General features: G+C 49.2%; 1 long non-coding RNA gene across 1 annotated transcript in view; it reads right to left on the bottom strand.

Moving 5' to 3' along the window:
* Window positions 1-3,180: 3,180 nt before the first annotated feature.
* Window positions 3,181-15,861, bottom strand: part of LOC137217937 (uncharacterized) — a 791,001-nt gene continuing 778,320 nt past the window's right edge. Inside the window, exon 4 of the long non-coding RNA XR_010940336.1 lies at window positions 3,181-3,261. This is a non-coding gene — a long non-coding RNA (uncharacterized lncRNA). The remainder of the gene's footprint in view (window positions 3,262-15,861) is intronic.

A 15,861-nucleotide genomic window follows, 5' to 3' on the forward strand; every position in this document is an offset into this window, starting at 1 on the left:
AAGAAGTTGTGGTACTAACGTACAATGCAATATCACTCAGCAATGAAATCTCTTTCATAAGGCCCATAGCAGCATAATGAGTGGATTCAGGTACGATGATTCTAAGTGAAATATGTCACACAGAAAAAGAAACATCATAAGATATCACTAATACACGGAATGTAAACTTGGCTACACAGGAACTGAATTACAAAACAGAATAGGGTCTCAAATGTAGAAAACCAACTTATGCTTGCTTAAGGGGAAAGGTGAGTTGGGGTGCTGCATAAAACCAGAGATTGAAATTAGCACAGATACCTTTCCATAAGCCAAATATGTAATAGACAAGAGCTACTGCTTGCTCAACGAAGTGGACTCAACACCCCATATTAAACGCCTAAGAATATACTTGACTAGTAAGAATCTTAAAACCTATGGATTTATATGTCTCCGAAAGAGAATCAAGCGTGTGTACAGCGGCATAAACGCAGCAGTGATACGATTGGTGAGGTTCGGTGAGCACATGCAGACCCTTTGAAGTCATATTGCATGGTACCCATTCCATGGGTCTCAACTCTCCAGGTTTAAGGGATTCTTCCTTCAGCTAAAACATGCATGTGGAACCCAGAGGATGATCCACCGTGTGATCGGGAAACGTGTTCAAATGTGTCTCAGTTTTCGTCCCCTGGTACTCGGGTGCAACATTCCAGACGCTTTACTAACACTCTCCCCACTTGGTGAGTCAGTGCCTTTAACCTCCTGTTTGGCCCAGTTTGCAATTTCTGCGGAAAATGAACAGGAATAGGGAGAACCAATGAGAGACTAGCTGGAGGTGTCTGGACGGGTAAATTTAACTCTCATTTCCCACCAAGAAGAGGAATTAACCAAAGGCTCAGCGAGCCATGCCGGAACCACACTAGGGCCTGAAGCAATCCTGCGGTGTTGCGGCCAGCTCACAAGAAAGCGAGTTGAAGAAAGGAGCTCAGGGGCCCTGTAATTCACACACCTGCAGAGTTGTAAATGACAGCTATCGTCCAAAAATATATTGAAGTAAGGCTGCCAAGAGGACTTGAAAGCGGGGCAGAATTGCAGGAAACCGATTTCAGGAGGTAGACTGGAATTGCATGTAAAGCATAGGAAAAGAGGCAGAACGTCCACTATGATGCACTTGGCCAAATAGGGCGTATGCGTTTTTTCCTGAATACATTCAGGAAAAAACACATACGCCCTTTTTGGCCAACCAAGAAAGCTTGCAAAGGAAATCTGCACTACAATGAAGTCTCACTGCCCCCCGGTCAAAAGGGCCATCTGAAAAAAGTGTAAAATCCAGAAAGGCAGGACAGGCCATGGAGAACTGGGAGCCTTCTTATGCTGATGGGCGGGATGTAAATTGCCAACAGCCACTCTGGAGAAGTGTATGGTGTTTCCTGAAACATCTAAAAAACAAAGCAACAGAGCCTAGGGCATTTCCACTTATGGTCCTATAGCTTAGGGAAATTAAAATCAAAAAGACACAGCCACCCCAAAGTTTGGGACGGCTCTGTTTACAAGAAGCTCGTTTATAGTACAAGTTCAATATCGCAGAAAGCGAAAAATGGATAAAGAAGTTGTGGTACTTTGGTACAATGCAATATCACTCAACAATGAAATCTATGTCATCAGGCCAGTAGCAGCATAATGAGTGGATTCAGGTACGATGATTCTAAGTGAAATATGTCACACAGAAAAAGAAACATCATAAGATATCACTAATACACGGAATGTAAGCTTGGCTACACAGGAACTGAATTACAAAACAGAACAGGGTCTCAAATGTAGAAAACCAACTTATGCTTGCTTAAGGGGAAAGGTGAGTTGGGGTGCTGCAGAAAACCAGAGATTGAAATTAACACAGATACCTTTCCATAAGACAAATATGTAATAGACAAGAGCTACTCCTTGCTCAACGAAGCGGACTCAACACCCCATATTAAACGCCTAAGAATATACCTGACTAGTAAGAATCTTAAAACCTATGGATTTATATGTCTCCGAAAGAGAATCAAGCATGTGTACAGCGGCATAAAGGCAGCAGTGAAAGGATTGCTGAGGTTCGGTGAGCAAATGAAGACAGTTTGTAGTCATATTGCATGGTACCCATTCCATGGTTCTCAACTCTCCAGGTTTAAGGGATTCTTCCTTCAGCTAAAACATGCATGTGGAACCCAGAGTATAATCCACCGAGTGATCGGGAAACGTGTTCAAATGTGTCTCAGTTTTCGTCCCCTGGTACTCGGGTGCAACATTCCAGACGCTTTACTAACACTCTCCCCACTTGGAGAGTCAGTGCCTTTAACCTCCAGTTTGGCACAGTTTGCAATTTCTGCAGAAAAGGAACAGGAATAGGGAGAACCAATGAGAGACTAGCTGTAGGTGTCTGGACGGGCAAATTTAACTCTCATTTCCCATCAGGAAGAGGAATTAACCAAAGGCTCAGCGAGCCATGCCGGAACCACACTAGGGCCTGAAGCAATCCTGCGGTGTTGTGGCCAGCTCACAAGAAAGCGAGTTGAAGAAAGGAGCTCAGGGGCCCTGTAATTCACACACCTGCAGAGTTCTAAATGACAGCTATCGTCCAAAAATATATTGAAGTAAGGCTGCCAAGAGGACTTGAAAGCGGGGCAGAATTGCAGGAAACCAATTTCAGGAGGTAGACTGGAATTGCATGTAAAGCATAGGAAAAGAGGCAGAACGTCCACAATGATGCACTTGGCCAAAAAGGGCGTATGCGTTTTTTCCTGAATATATTCAGGAAAAAATGCATACGCCCTTTTTGGCCAACCAAGCAAGCTTGCAAAGGAAATCTGCACTACAATGAAGTCTCACTGCTCCCCGGTCAAAAGGGCCATCTGAAAAAAGAGTAAAATCCAGAAAGGCAGGACAGGCCATGGAGAACTGGGAGTTTTGTTATGCCAATGGGCGTGATGTAAATTGCCAACAGCCACTCTGGAGAAGTGTATGGTGTTTCCTGAAACATCTAAAAAACAAAGCAACAGAGCCTAGGGCACTTCCACTTATGGTGCTATAGCTTACGGAAATTAAAATAAAAAAGACACAGCCACCCCAAAGTTTGGGACGGCTCTGTTTACAAGAACCTCATTTACGGTACAAGTTCAATATCGCAGAAAGCGAAAAATGGATAAAGAAGTTGTGGTACTTACGTACAATGCAATATCACTCAGCAATGAAATCTATGTCATCAGGCCCATAGCAGAATAATGAGTGGATTTAGGTACGATGATTCTAACTGAAATATGTCACACAGAAATAGAAACATCATAAGATATCACTAATACACGGAATGTAAACTTGGCTACACAGGAACTGAATTACAAAACAGAATAGGGTCTCAAATGTAGAAAACCAACTTATGCTTGCTTAAGGCGAAAGGTGAGTTGGGGTGCTGCATAAAACCAGAGATTGAAATTAGCACAGATACCTATCCATAAGCCAAATATGTAATAGACAAGAGCTACTCCTTGCTCAACGAAGTGGACTCAACACCCCATATTAAACGCCTAAGAATATACCTGACTAGTAAGAATCTTAAAACCTATGGATTTATATGTCTCCGAAAGAGAATCAAGCGTGTGTACAGCGGCATAAACGCAGCAGTGATAGGATTGGTGAGGTTCGGTGAGCAAATGCAGACCCTTTGAAGTCATATCGCATGGTACCCATTCCATGGTTCTCAACTCTCCAGGTTTAAGGGATTCTTCCTTCAGCTAAAACATGCATGTGGAACCCAGAGTATGATCCACCGTGTGATCGGGAAACGTGTTCAAATATGTCTCAGGTTTTGTCCCCTGGTACTCGGGTGCAACATTCCAGACGCTTTACTAACACTCTCCCCACTTGGTGAGTCAGTGCCTTTAACCTCCTGTTTGGCCCAGTTTGCAATTTCTGCGGAAAATGAACAGGAATAGGGAGAACCAATGAGAGACTAGCTGGAGGTGTCTGCCCGGGTAAATTTAACTCTCATTTCCCAACAAGAAGAGGAATTAACCAAAGGCTCAGCGAGCCATGCCGGAACCACACTAGGGCCTGAAGCAATCCTGCGGTGTTGCGGCCAGCTCACAAGAAAGCGAGTTGAAGAAAGGAGCTTAGGGGCCCTGTAATTCACACACCTGCAGAGTTGTAAATGACAGCTATCGTCCAAAAATATATTGAAGTAAGACTGCCAAGAGGACTTGAAAGCGGGGCAGAATTGCAGGAAACCGATTTCAGGAAGTAGACTGGAATTGCATGTAAAGCATAGGAAAAGAGGCAGAACGTCCACAATGATGCACTTGGCCAAAAAGGGCGTATGCGTTTTTTCCTGAATATATTCAGGAAAAAACGCATACGCCCTTTTTGGCCAACCAAGCAAGCTTGCAAAGGAAATCTGCACTACAATGAAGTCTCACTGCCCCCCGGTCAAAAGGGACATCTGAAAAAAGTGTAAAATCCAGAAAGGCAGGACAGGCCATGGAGAACTGGGAGCCTTCTTATGCTGATGGGCGGGATGTAAATTGCCAACAGCCACTCTGGAGAAGTGTATGGTGTTTCCTGAAACATCTAAAAAACAAAGCAACACAGCCTAGGGCACTTGCACTTATGGTCCTATAGCTTAGGGAAATTAAAATAAAAAAGACACAGCCACCCCAAAGTTTGGGACGGCTCTGTTTACAAGAACCTCGTTTACGGTACAAGTTCAATATCGCAGAAAGCGAAAAATGGATAAAGAAGTTGTGGTACTTTGGTACAATGCAATATCACTCAACAATGAAATCTATGTCATCAGGCCAGTAGCAGCATAATGAGTGGATTCAGGTACGATGATTCTAAGTGAAATAAGTCACAGAGAAAAAGAAACATCATAAGATATCACTAATACACGGAATGTAAGCTTGGCTACACAGGAACTGAAATACAAAACAGAATAGGGTCTCAAATGTAGAAAACCAACTTATGCTTGCTTAAGGGGAAAGGTGAGTTGGGGTGCTGCATAAAACCAGAGATTGAAATTAACACAGATACCTTTCCATAAGACAAATATGTAATAGACAAGAGCTACTGCTTGCTCAACGAAGTGGACTCAACACCCCATATTAAACGCCTAAGAATATACCTGACTAGTAAGAATCTTAAAACCTATGTATTTATATGTCTCCGAAAGAGAATCAAGCGTGTGTACAGCGGCATAAACGCAGCAGTGATAGGATTGGTGAGGTTCGGTGAGCAAATGCAGACCCTTTGAAGTCATATTGCATGGTACCCATTCCATGGTTCTCAACTCTCCAGGTTTAAGGGATTCTTCCTTCAGCTAAAACATGCATGTGGAACCCAGAGTATGATCCACCGTGTGATCGGGAAATGTGTTCAAATGTGTCTCAGATTTCATCCCCTGGTACTCGGGTGCAACATTCCAGACGCTTTACTAACACTCTCCCCACTTGCAGAGTCAGTGCCTTTAATCTGCTGTTGGGCCCAGTTTGTAATTTCGGCGGAAAATGAACAGGAATAGGCAGAACCAATGAGAGACTAGCTGGAGGTGTCTGGATGGGCACATTTAACTCTCATTTCTCACCAGGAAGAGGAATTAACCAAAGGCTCAGCATGCCATGCCAGTATCACACTAGGGCTTGAAGCAATCCTGCAGTGTTGCGGCCAGCTCACAAGAAAGCGAGTTGAAGAAAGGAGCTCAGGGGCACTGTAATTCACAAACCTGCAGAGTTATAAATGACAGGTATCATCCAAAATTATACTGAAGTAAGGCTGCGAATAGGACTTGAATACGGTGCAGAATTGTTGGAAACCGATTTCAGAAGGTACACGGGAGTTGCTCTTAAAGCATAGGAAATGAGACAGAACGTGGAAAATAATGCACTTGGCAAAAGAGGGCATATGTGTTTTATCCAGAGCTCTCATAACCGAGGGGAGGAGATTCCCAGCAGGCTCCAACTGCCACCTGAAGGCTCACGTTGTCAAGGCAACGTGAGCAAGCCAGGCAGGAGTTACCTCACAGCAGAGGTCCCAGCTCACAGAAGGGTGAGAAAATCAGCCAACATCAGACTCTCACCAGAGGGCCCACATCACCAAGGGGATGGGAACCAGGCAGGAGTGTCTTCACACCAGTGGGGCCACATCATCGAAAGGTGAGGTACTCAGCACATGTGTCCTCAAACCAGAGGACCCACATCACCAAGGGCCTCGGAGTGAGGCAGGCAGGAGTAGCCTCACAACACTGGGCCCATAGAACAAAAAAGTGAGGAATCCAGCAGTTGGAACCTCCCAGCAGGCGGCCCAGAGCACCGAGGCTATGGGATCCAGGCCACAGTGAACTCACAGAAGAGGGCCCATGTCATGAAACTGAGCAACCCAGCCATTGGGACCTCAGAGCAGGAGGCCCACATCCCCATGGGGATATAAATCTGGTAGGAGTGTCCTCGCACCACTGAGAACATATCAGAAAATTTTGGGAGACCAGCAGTTAGGGCCTGACGCCAGAGGACCCTCATCACCAAGGGAAGGAGGCTCCCAGCAGGCTCCAACTGCCACCAGAGGGCTGACATCGCCAAGGTGATGTGTGCCAACCAGGCACGAATGACCTCACAGCAGAGGGCCCACCTCAGAGAAGTGTGATGAACCCAGTCAGGATCACACTCGCACCAGAGGGCCCACATCACCAAATGGATTCGAACCAGGCAGGAGTGTCCTCACATGAGTAGGGCCACATCATCTAAAGCTGAGGAACCCAGAACATGTGGCTTCAAACCATAGGACACCCATCATCAATGGGCTGGGAGTGAGGCAGGCAGGAGGAGCCTCACAAAAGAGGGCCCAAAAATAAGAAAGGTGAGGAGTGACCTCACAGCAGAGGGCCCACCTCACAGAAGGGTGAGGAACACAGCCAGGATCAGACTCTCACCAGAGGGTCCACATCACCAAGGGGATGGGAACAAGGCAGGAGTGTCCCCAAACCAGTGGGACAACATCATCGAAAGGTGAGGATCCCAGCACATGTAGCCTCAAACCAGAGGAACCACATCACTAAGGGGTTCGGAACGAGGCTGGCAGGACCAGCCTCACAACACAGGGTCCATAGAATATAAAAGTTGAGGAATCCAGCAGTTGGAACCTCCCAGCAAGTGGCCCAGAGCACCGAGGCTATGAGATCCAGGCCGCAGTGAACTCACAACAGACGGCCCACATCATGAACCTGTGAGCAGCCCAGCCGTTGGGACCTCAGAACAGAAGGCCCACATCCCCATTGGGATGGGAACCTGGCAGGAGTGGCCTCGCACCACTTAGCACATATCAGAAAATGTTAGGAGCCCAGCAGTTAGGGCCTGACGCCAGGGGGCCCTCATAACTGAGGGGAGGAGACTCCCAGCAGGTTCCAACTGCCAACAGAGGGCCCACGTCTACAAGGAGGCATGCGTCAGCCAGGCAGTAGTGACCTCACAGCAGAGGGCCTATCTCACAGAAGGGTGAGGAACCGAGGCAGGATGAGACTCTCGCCAGAGGGCCCACAACACCAAGGGGATGGAAACCAGTCAGGACTGTCCTCCCACCAGTGGGGCCACATCATCGAAAGGTGAGGAACCCAGCACATGCGGCCTCATATCAGAGGACATACATCACAAAGGGGATGGGAGTGAGGCAGGTAGGAGTAGCCTAAATACAGAGGGCCCAAAGAATAAAAAAGGTGAGGAATCCAGCATTTGGAACCTCCCAGCAGGCGGCCAAGAGCACAGAAGCTATGGGATGCAGGCAGGAGTGAACTAACACCAGAGAGCCCACATCATGAAACTGTGAGCAACCCAGGCGTTGGGACCTCAGAGCAGAAAGCCCACATCCCCATGGGGATGGGAACCTGACAGGAGTGTCCTGGCATCACTGGGCTCACATCAGAAAACGTGGGGAGCCCAGCAGTTATGGCCTGATGCTAGAGGGCCGTCATCACCGAGGGCAGGAGGCTCCCAGCAGGTTCCATGTGCCAACAGAGGGCCCACGTCGCCAAGGTGATGTGTGCAAGTCAGGCAGGATTGACCTCACAGCAGAGGGCCTACCTCACAGAAGAGTGAGGAACCCAGCCAGGATAAGACTGTCACCAGAAGGCCCACATCACCAAGGGGATGGGAACCAGGCAGGAGTGTCCTCACACCAGTGGGGCCACATCATTGAAAGTTGCGGAACCCAGCACATGTGGCCTCAAACCAGAGGACCCACATCACGAAGGGGTTGCGAGTGAGGCAGGCAGGAGGAGCATCGCAACACAGGACCCATAGAATACAAAAGTTGAGGAATCGAGCAGTTGGAACCTCCCAGCAGGCGGCCCAGAGCACAGAGGCTATGGCATCCAGGCCAGAGTGAACTAACAGCAGAGAGCCCACATCATGAAACTGTGAACAACCCAGCCGTTGGGACTTCAGAGCAGAATACCCACATCCCAATGGGGATGTGAACCTGGATAGAGTGTCTTCGAACCACTGGGCGCACATCACAAAATGTGGGGAGCCCAGCAGTTAGGGCCTGACGCCAGAGGGCCCTCATCACCAAGGGGAGGAGGCTCCCAGCAGGCTCCAAGTGCCACCGAAGGCTCATGTCCACAAGGCGAGGTGAGCAAGCCAAGCAGGAGTGACCTCACAGCAGATGGCTCACCTCACAGAAGGGTGAGGAACCCAGCCAGGATCAGACTCTCAACAGAGGGCCCACATCACCAAGGGGATGTGAACCAGGCAGGAGTCTCCTAAGACCATTGGTCCCACATCATCGAAAGGTGAGGAACCCAGCACATGTGGCCTCAAACCAGACGACACACATCACGAAGGGGCTGGGAGTGAGGCAGGCAGGAGGATCCTCACAACAGAGGGCCTAAAAAATTAAAAAAGTGAGGAATCCAGCAGTTGGAACCTCCCAGCAGGCGGCCAAGAGCACAGAGGCTATGGGATCCAGGCCACAGTGAACTAACACCAGAGAGCCCACATCATGAAATTGTGATCAACCCAGCCGTTGGAACCTCAGAGCAGAAGGCCCACATCCCCATGGAGATGGGAACCTAAGAGGAGTGCCCGAGCATCACTGGGCTCACTAAGAAAAGTTGGGGAGCCCAGCAGTTAGGGCCTGACGTCAGAGGGCCCTCATCACAGAGGTGAGGAGGCTCCCAGCAGGGTCCAAGTGCCACCAGAGGGCTCATGTTAACAAGGCGAGGTGAGCAAGCCAGGCAAGAGTTACCTGATAGTAGAGGGCCCACCTCACAGATGGGTGAGGAACCCAGCCAGGATCAGACTCTCACCAGAGGGCCCACATCACAAAGGGGATGGGAACCAGTCAGGATTATCCTCACACCAGTGGGGCCTCATCATCTTAAGGTGAGGAACCCAGCACATGTGTCCTCAAACCAGAGGACCCACATCACCAAGGGCCTTGGAGTGAGGCAGGCAGGAGTAGCCTCACAACACAGGGCACATAATATAAAAAACGTGAGGATTCCAGCATTTAGACCTTCCAGCAGGCGGCTCAGAACACCGAGGCTATGGGATCCAGGCCGCAGTGAACTCACAGCAGAGGGCCCACATCATAAAACTGTGAGCAACCCAGGCGTTGGGACCTCAGCGCAGAAGGCCCACATCCCCATGGGAATGGGAACCTGGCTGGAGTGTCCTCGCACCACTGGGCGCACATCAGAAAATGTGGGGAGCCCACCATTTAGGGCCTGATGCCAGAGGGCCGTCATCACCGAGAGGAGGAGGCACCCTGCACGCTCCAACTGCCACCAGAGGGCTCACGTCTCCAAGGTGACGTGTGCCAGCCAGGCAGGAGTGACCTCACAGCAGAGGGCCTACCTCACAGAACGTTGAGGAACCCAGCCAGGATTAGACTCTCGCCAGAGGGCCCACCTCACCAAGGGGATGGGAACCAGGCAGGAGTGTCCTCACACGAGTGGGGCCACATCATCGAAAGGTGAGGAACGCAGCACATGTGGCCTCAAGCCATAGGACAGTCATCACCAAGGGGCTGGCAGTGAGGCAGGCAGGAGGAGCCTCACAACAGAGGGCACATAGAATAAAAAAGTTGAGGAATCCAGCAGTTGGAACCTCCCAGCAGGCGGCTCAGAGCACCGATGATAAGGGATCCTTGCCGGAGTGAACTCACAGCAGAGGGCCCACATCATGGTACTGTGAGCAAGCCAGCCGTTTTGACCTCAGAGCAGAAGGCCCATATCCCCATGGGGATGGGAACCTGGCAAGAGTGTCCTCACTCACTTGGCACACATCAGAAAATGTGGGGAGCCCAGCAGTTATGGCCTAAGGCAAGAGGGCCCTCATCACCGAGGGGAGGAGGATCCCAGCACACTCCAACTGCCACCAGAGGGCCCACGTCGCCAAGGTGACGTGTGCCAGACAGGCATGAATGACCTCACAGCAGAGGGGCCACCTCACAGACGGGTGGGGAACCCAGCCAGGATCAGACTCTCACCTGAGGGCCCACATCAGCAAGGGGATGGGAACCAGTCAGGACTGTCTTCCCTCCAGTGGGGCCACATCATCGAAAGGTGCGGAACCCAGCACATGTGGCCTCAAATCAGAGGACACATATCACAAAGGGAATGGGAGTGAGGCAGGCAGGAGTAGCCTAAAAACAGAGGGCCCAAAGAATAAGAAAGGTGAGGAATCCAGCAGTTGGAACCTCCCAGCAGGTGGCCGAGAGCACAGAAGCTATGGGATGCAGGCAGGAGTGAACTAATAGCAGAGAGCCCACATCATGAAACTGTGAGCAACCCAGGCGTTGGTACCTCAGAGCAGAAGGCCCACATCCCAATGGGGAGGTGAACCTGGCTGGAGTGTCCTCGCACCACTGGGCGCACATCACAAAATGTGGGGAGACCAGCAGTTAGGGCCTGACGCCAGAGGGCCCTCATCACCGAGGGGAGGAGGCTCCCAGCAGGCTCCAAGTGCCACCAGAGGGCTCATGTCCACAAGGCGAGGTGAGCAAGCCAGGCAGGACTGACCTCACAGCAGACGGCCCACCTCACAGATGGGTGAGGAACCCAGCCAGGATCAGACTCTCAACAGAGGGCCCACATCACCAAGGGGATGTGAACCAGGCAGGAGTCTCCTAAGACCATTGGTCCCACATCATCGAAAGGTGAGGAACCCAGCACATGTGGCCTCAGACCAGACGACACACATCACGAAGGGGCTGGGAGTGAGGCAGGCAGGAGGATCCTCACAACAGAAGACCCAAAAAATTAAAAAAGTGAGGAATCCAGCAGTTGGAACCTCCCAACAGGTGGCCAAGAGCACAGAGGCTATGGGATCCAGGCCTCTGTGAACTAACACCAGAGAGCCCACATCATGAAAATGTGAACAACCCAGCCGTTGGGACTTCAGAGCAGAAGGCCCACATCCCCATCGAGATGGGATCCTAAGAGGAGTGCCCAAGCATCATTGGGCTCATTAAGAAAAGTTGGTGAGCCCAGCAGTTAGGGCCTGACGCAAGAGGGCCCTCATCACCGAGGGGAGGAGATCCTCAGCACGCTCCTACTGCCACCACATGGCTGACTTCACCAAGGCAATGTGTGCCAGCCATGCAGGAGTGACCTATCAACAGTGACCTCCCTCACAGAAGGGTGAGGAACACAGCCAGGAACAGACTCTCACCAGGGGGTCCACATAACCACGTAGATGAGAACCAGGCAGGAGTGTCCTCACACTAGTGGGGCCACATCATCGAAAGGTGAGGAACCCAGCAAAGGTGGCCACAAACCAGAGGACCCACATCACCAAGGGGTTGAGAGTGAGGTAGGTGTCTGGACGGGCATATTTAACACTCATTTCCCACCAGGAAGAGGAATTAACCAAAGGCTCAGCATGCCCTGCCAGAAGCAGATTAGGGCCTGAAGCAGTCTTGCGGGTTTGCGGCCAGCTCACAAGAAAGCGAGTTGAAGAAAGGAGCTCAGGGGCCCTGTAATTCACACACCTGCAGAGTTATAAATGACAGATAACGTCCAAAAATATATTGAAGTAAGGCTGCCAAGAGGACTTGAAAGCGGGGCAGAATTTCAGGAAACCGATTTCAGGAGGTAGACTGGATTTGCATTTAAAGCATAGGAAAAGAGGCAGAACATCGACAATGATGCACTTGGCAAAAAAAGGGCGTATGAGTTTGTTCCTGAATATATTCAGGAAAAAACACATACGCCCTTTTTGGCAAACCAAGCAAGCTTGCAATGGAAATCCGAACTACTATGAAGTGTCACTTCCCCCCGGTCTAAAGGGCCATCTGAAAAAAGTGTAAAATCCAGAAAGGCAAGACAGGCCATGGGGAAAAAGGAGCCTTGTTATGCTGATGGGCGGGATGTAAATTGCCAACAGCCACTCTGGAGAAGTGTATGGTGTTTCCTGATACATCTGAAAAACAAAGCAACAGAGTCTAGGGCATTTCCACTTATGGTCCTATAGCTTAGGGAAATTAAAATCAAAAAGACACAGCCACCCCAAAATTTGGGACGGCTCTGTTTACAAGAACCTCGTTTACGGTCCAAGTTCAATATCACAGAGAGCAAAAACTGGATAAAGAAGTTGTGGTACTTATGTACAATGCAATATCACTCAGCAATGAAATCTGTGTCACCAGGCCTGTACCAGCATAATGAGTGGATTGAGGCACGGTGATTCTAAGTGAAATAAGTAACACAGAAAAAGAAACATCATAAGGTATCACTAATGCACGGAATGTAAACTTGGCTACACATGAACTGAATTACAAAACAGAACAGGGTCTCAAGTTTAGAAAACCAACTTATGCTTGCTTAAGGGGAAAGGTGAGTTGGGGTGCTGCATAAAACCAGAGTTTGAAATTAGCACAGATACCGTTCCATAAGCCAAATATGTAATAGACAAGACCTACCCCTTGTTCATCGAAATGGACTCAACAATGAGGTATCACCTCACACCTGTTAGAATGGGCATCATCTGAAAATCTACAAACAACAAATGCTGGAAAGGGTGTGGAGAAAAGGAAGCCTCTTCCACTATTGTTGGGAATATAAATTGATACAGTCACTATGGAGAACAATATGGAGTTTCTTAAGAAACTAATAATAGAATTACCATATGATACAGCAATCCCAGTACTGGACATATACCCAGACAAAACCATAAATCAAAAAGAGACATTCACCGTAATGTTCATTGCATCACTATTTACAATATCGAGGTAATGGAAGCAACCTAAATGCCCACAGACAGACGAATGCATAAAGATGTGGTACATATATAAAATGGAATATTACTAAGCCATGAAAGGAATGAAATTGGGTCATTTGTAGAGACGTCGATGGATCTAGAGACTGTCATACAGAGTGAAGTAAGTCAGAAAGAGAAAAACAAATCTTGTATATTCATGCATATATGTGGAACCTAGAAAAACTGTACAGATTAACCGTTTTGCAAGGCATAAATAGAGCAACAGATGTAGACAACAATCGTATGGACAACAAGGGGGGAAAGCTCTTGGGGGTGGTGGTGGTGGGAGGAGTTGAGAGATTGGGATTGGCATGTAAACATTTATATGTATAAAATAGATAACCAATAAGAACCTGCTGTATAAAAATATAAAATAAAATTCAAAATTAAAAAGAAATAAAATTTAAAAAATAAAACAGAAAAAACAATTATTCCCTTCACATACATGTATTTATATGAATAAATTATTTCCATGCTTATATCTGTAAATACAAAAAAGAGGAATAAAATCTACCTTGAACCAAAAACAAAAAAGAGAAAAAAAAAACAGAACCCACCAGTTACTCAGAGGAAAACCGTATCAGGGCACTTGCTCCAGTTGTAAACAATTCTGAAGTTGGTCAGTGGTGGGGAATCGTCTCCCATTCAGCCAGCAGCCCCCACACAACAAGCGTCCTCATTGCAAAGCTGGGGCACCGTGCCGAGGCATCTGTGAGTAAACGTGAGCTGAGCCCCAGGCCAGTTGCTGCTGAACTGTTCCCACCCTTCCCAGGTAAAACACCTGAATATATACAAGGACTTGAAAGCCTAGAGGAAGGGCCATGGAGCCACACGAGTGACAGCATGCCAGCTGACTTGGTGCCTGCAGGCCAGCCAGGATGGTCCTGGCCCTGGGTGCTCTTCTGGAAGATTTCCATTTCCCTGCCTGAGATACCCGTCCTGTCCCTGCCCCCACTGCTTTTTTCCTTCCTCACCTCTGCCCAGGGAGCAATTCCAGCAGCAGGTATGGGTGACACATCCTCTTCTTTAGCAGGTGGCAGCCTGGCAACTGCTGCAGAAAGTCCAGCAGAGCCCCACTCACACTGGGCCACCCACAAAGCCGTGGCCTCTCACTCCCTCCCACCAGCCCAGCCCCGAGACTGCTGACAGGGCAGAGAAAATGGCGTCAGACACAGCTGCAGGGGCTCTTGCTGCCTGGAGTGGTATTTATATTGATCTCAACCCAGGCACACCTGGGGAGGGCTGGCCGGCACCGTAAGGCTGCCCAGGTCAGCCAATCATCACCCCTCAGGGGCTCACAGTTGCAGAAAATGGAACTTGCTGAACCGGCCAGGTCCAAGGAACAGGTGTGGGCTCCTGAGAGTCAGGATAGACAAGGGGCTGCAGCTTTGGCTTGTTTTCTAATCATTTTATCTGGCCCATGAGTGGGAGACAACTTCAAGAAAACCCTCTCCTAATGAGAGGAACCCAGGAGTCAGGGAGAGGAGGGGTGGGTGGTGGTTGGAGACAGAGGCCTGGTGCCCCGGGTGCAGTGGAAGTCTCTGGAAGACCAGGTGGAGGGAGGCCACACAGAGTGATGCCCAGGGTCACAGACCTGTCGGAGCTGCTGTTTGTTAGTTCAAGTCCTGCTCTGAGGTGCTCTGTGTCAGCTCTGAGCGACAGGTGAGCTGGGGGTGCTCTTCAATGAGGGCTATGTGCATGGTTCCTGTGTGCCCAGCCCTGCCACGGTACCTGCAAGGGTAGCTCTGTATCCTGGGAGGGGCCTGACCACGAGAGCCCCGTGGGCTGGCTTGGGGGTGGGGTACCTGCCCAGGAGAGCTCCATATCCTGGGATTGGCCTGACCACGAGAGCTCCATGGGCTGCTGGGGACCTGGTAAAGGATGTCAGGACAGTCAGTGAAGCCACCGAGGATATACCTCCAGTTGCTCCTAATTCCTACACCCTGCTGGTCATTCTACCAACCACCAGGACATGGTATTCTGTATTAGTCTTCAATGATGCCTTCTTTTGTATTCCATTAGTCCCAGAGTCACAAGAAATTTTGGCTTGTGAGTGGCAGGACTCAACATACAACTAAAACAATACTTCCGGGCCGTCTTGCCCCAAGGGTTCAAAAATTCCCACACCATCTTTGGGGAAAGCTTAGCTAAAGACCGAAAAGTTCTACCTCTGGAAAAGGAAACCCTCCTTCAATATGCAGACGACATTCTGATCGCCAGCCCTACTAAGGAGGCCTCTGAACTACCAAGCCAATAAAGGATAGAAGTTGTCCAAGAAAAAGCTCAAATATCACAGACTGCGGTGACCTGCCTGGGCTTCATTCTCACACAAGGTCGGAGAAGCCCATCCCAGGAAAGGGAAGAAACCATTTGCAGCCTTACCCCTTTCTAAAACGAGAAGACAGCTTAGGGGTTCCTGGGGAGGCCAGGGTTTGCTGCTTCTGGATCCCTAACTACAGTCTACTAGCTGGGCCTCTATATGAAACACTGAAAGGAAAAGATGATGATCCTTTTGAACAGAATCCAGAAGTGGCCTTTCAAGAATGGAAAGAGCAGTCAATTCAGACCCTTGCCCTGGAACTCCCTAATTGAGCTAAACCCTTTGACC

Source organism: Pseudorca crassidens, assembly GCF_039906515.1.
Source record: "Pseudorca crassidens isolate mPseCra1 chromosome 1 unlocalized genomic scaffold, mPseCra1.hap1 SUPER_1_unloc_5, whole genome shotgun sequence".
Classification (NCBI taxonomy): Eukaryota; Metazoa; Chordata; class Mammalia; order Artiodactyla; family Delphinidae; genus Pseudorca; species Pseudorca crassidens.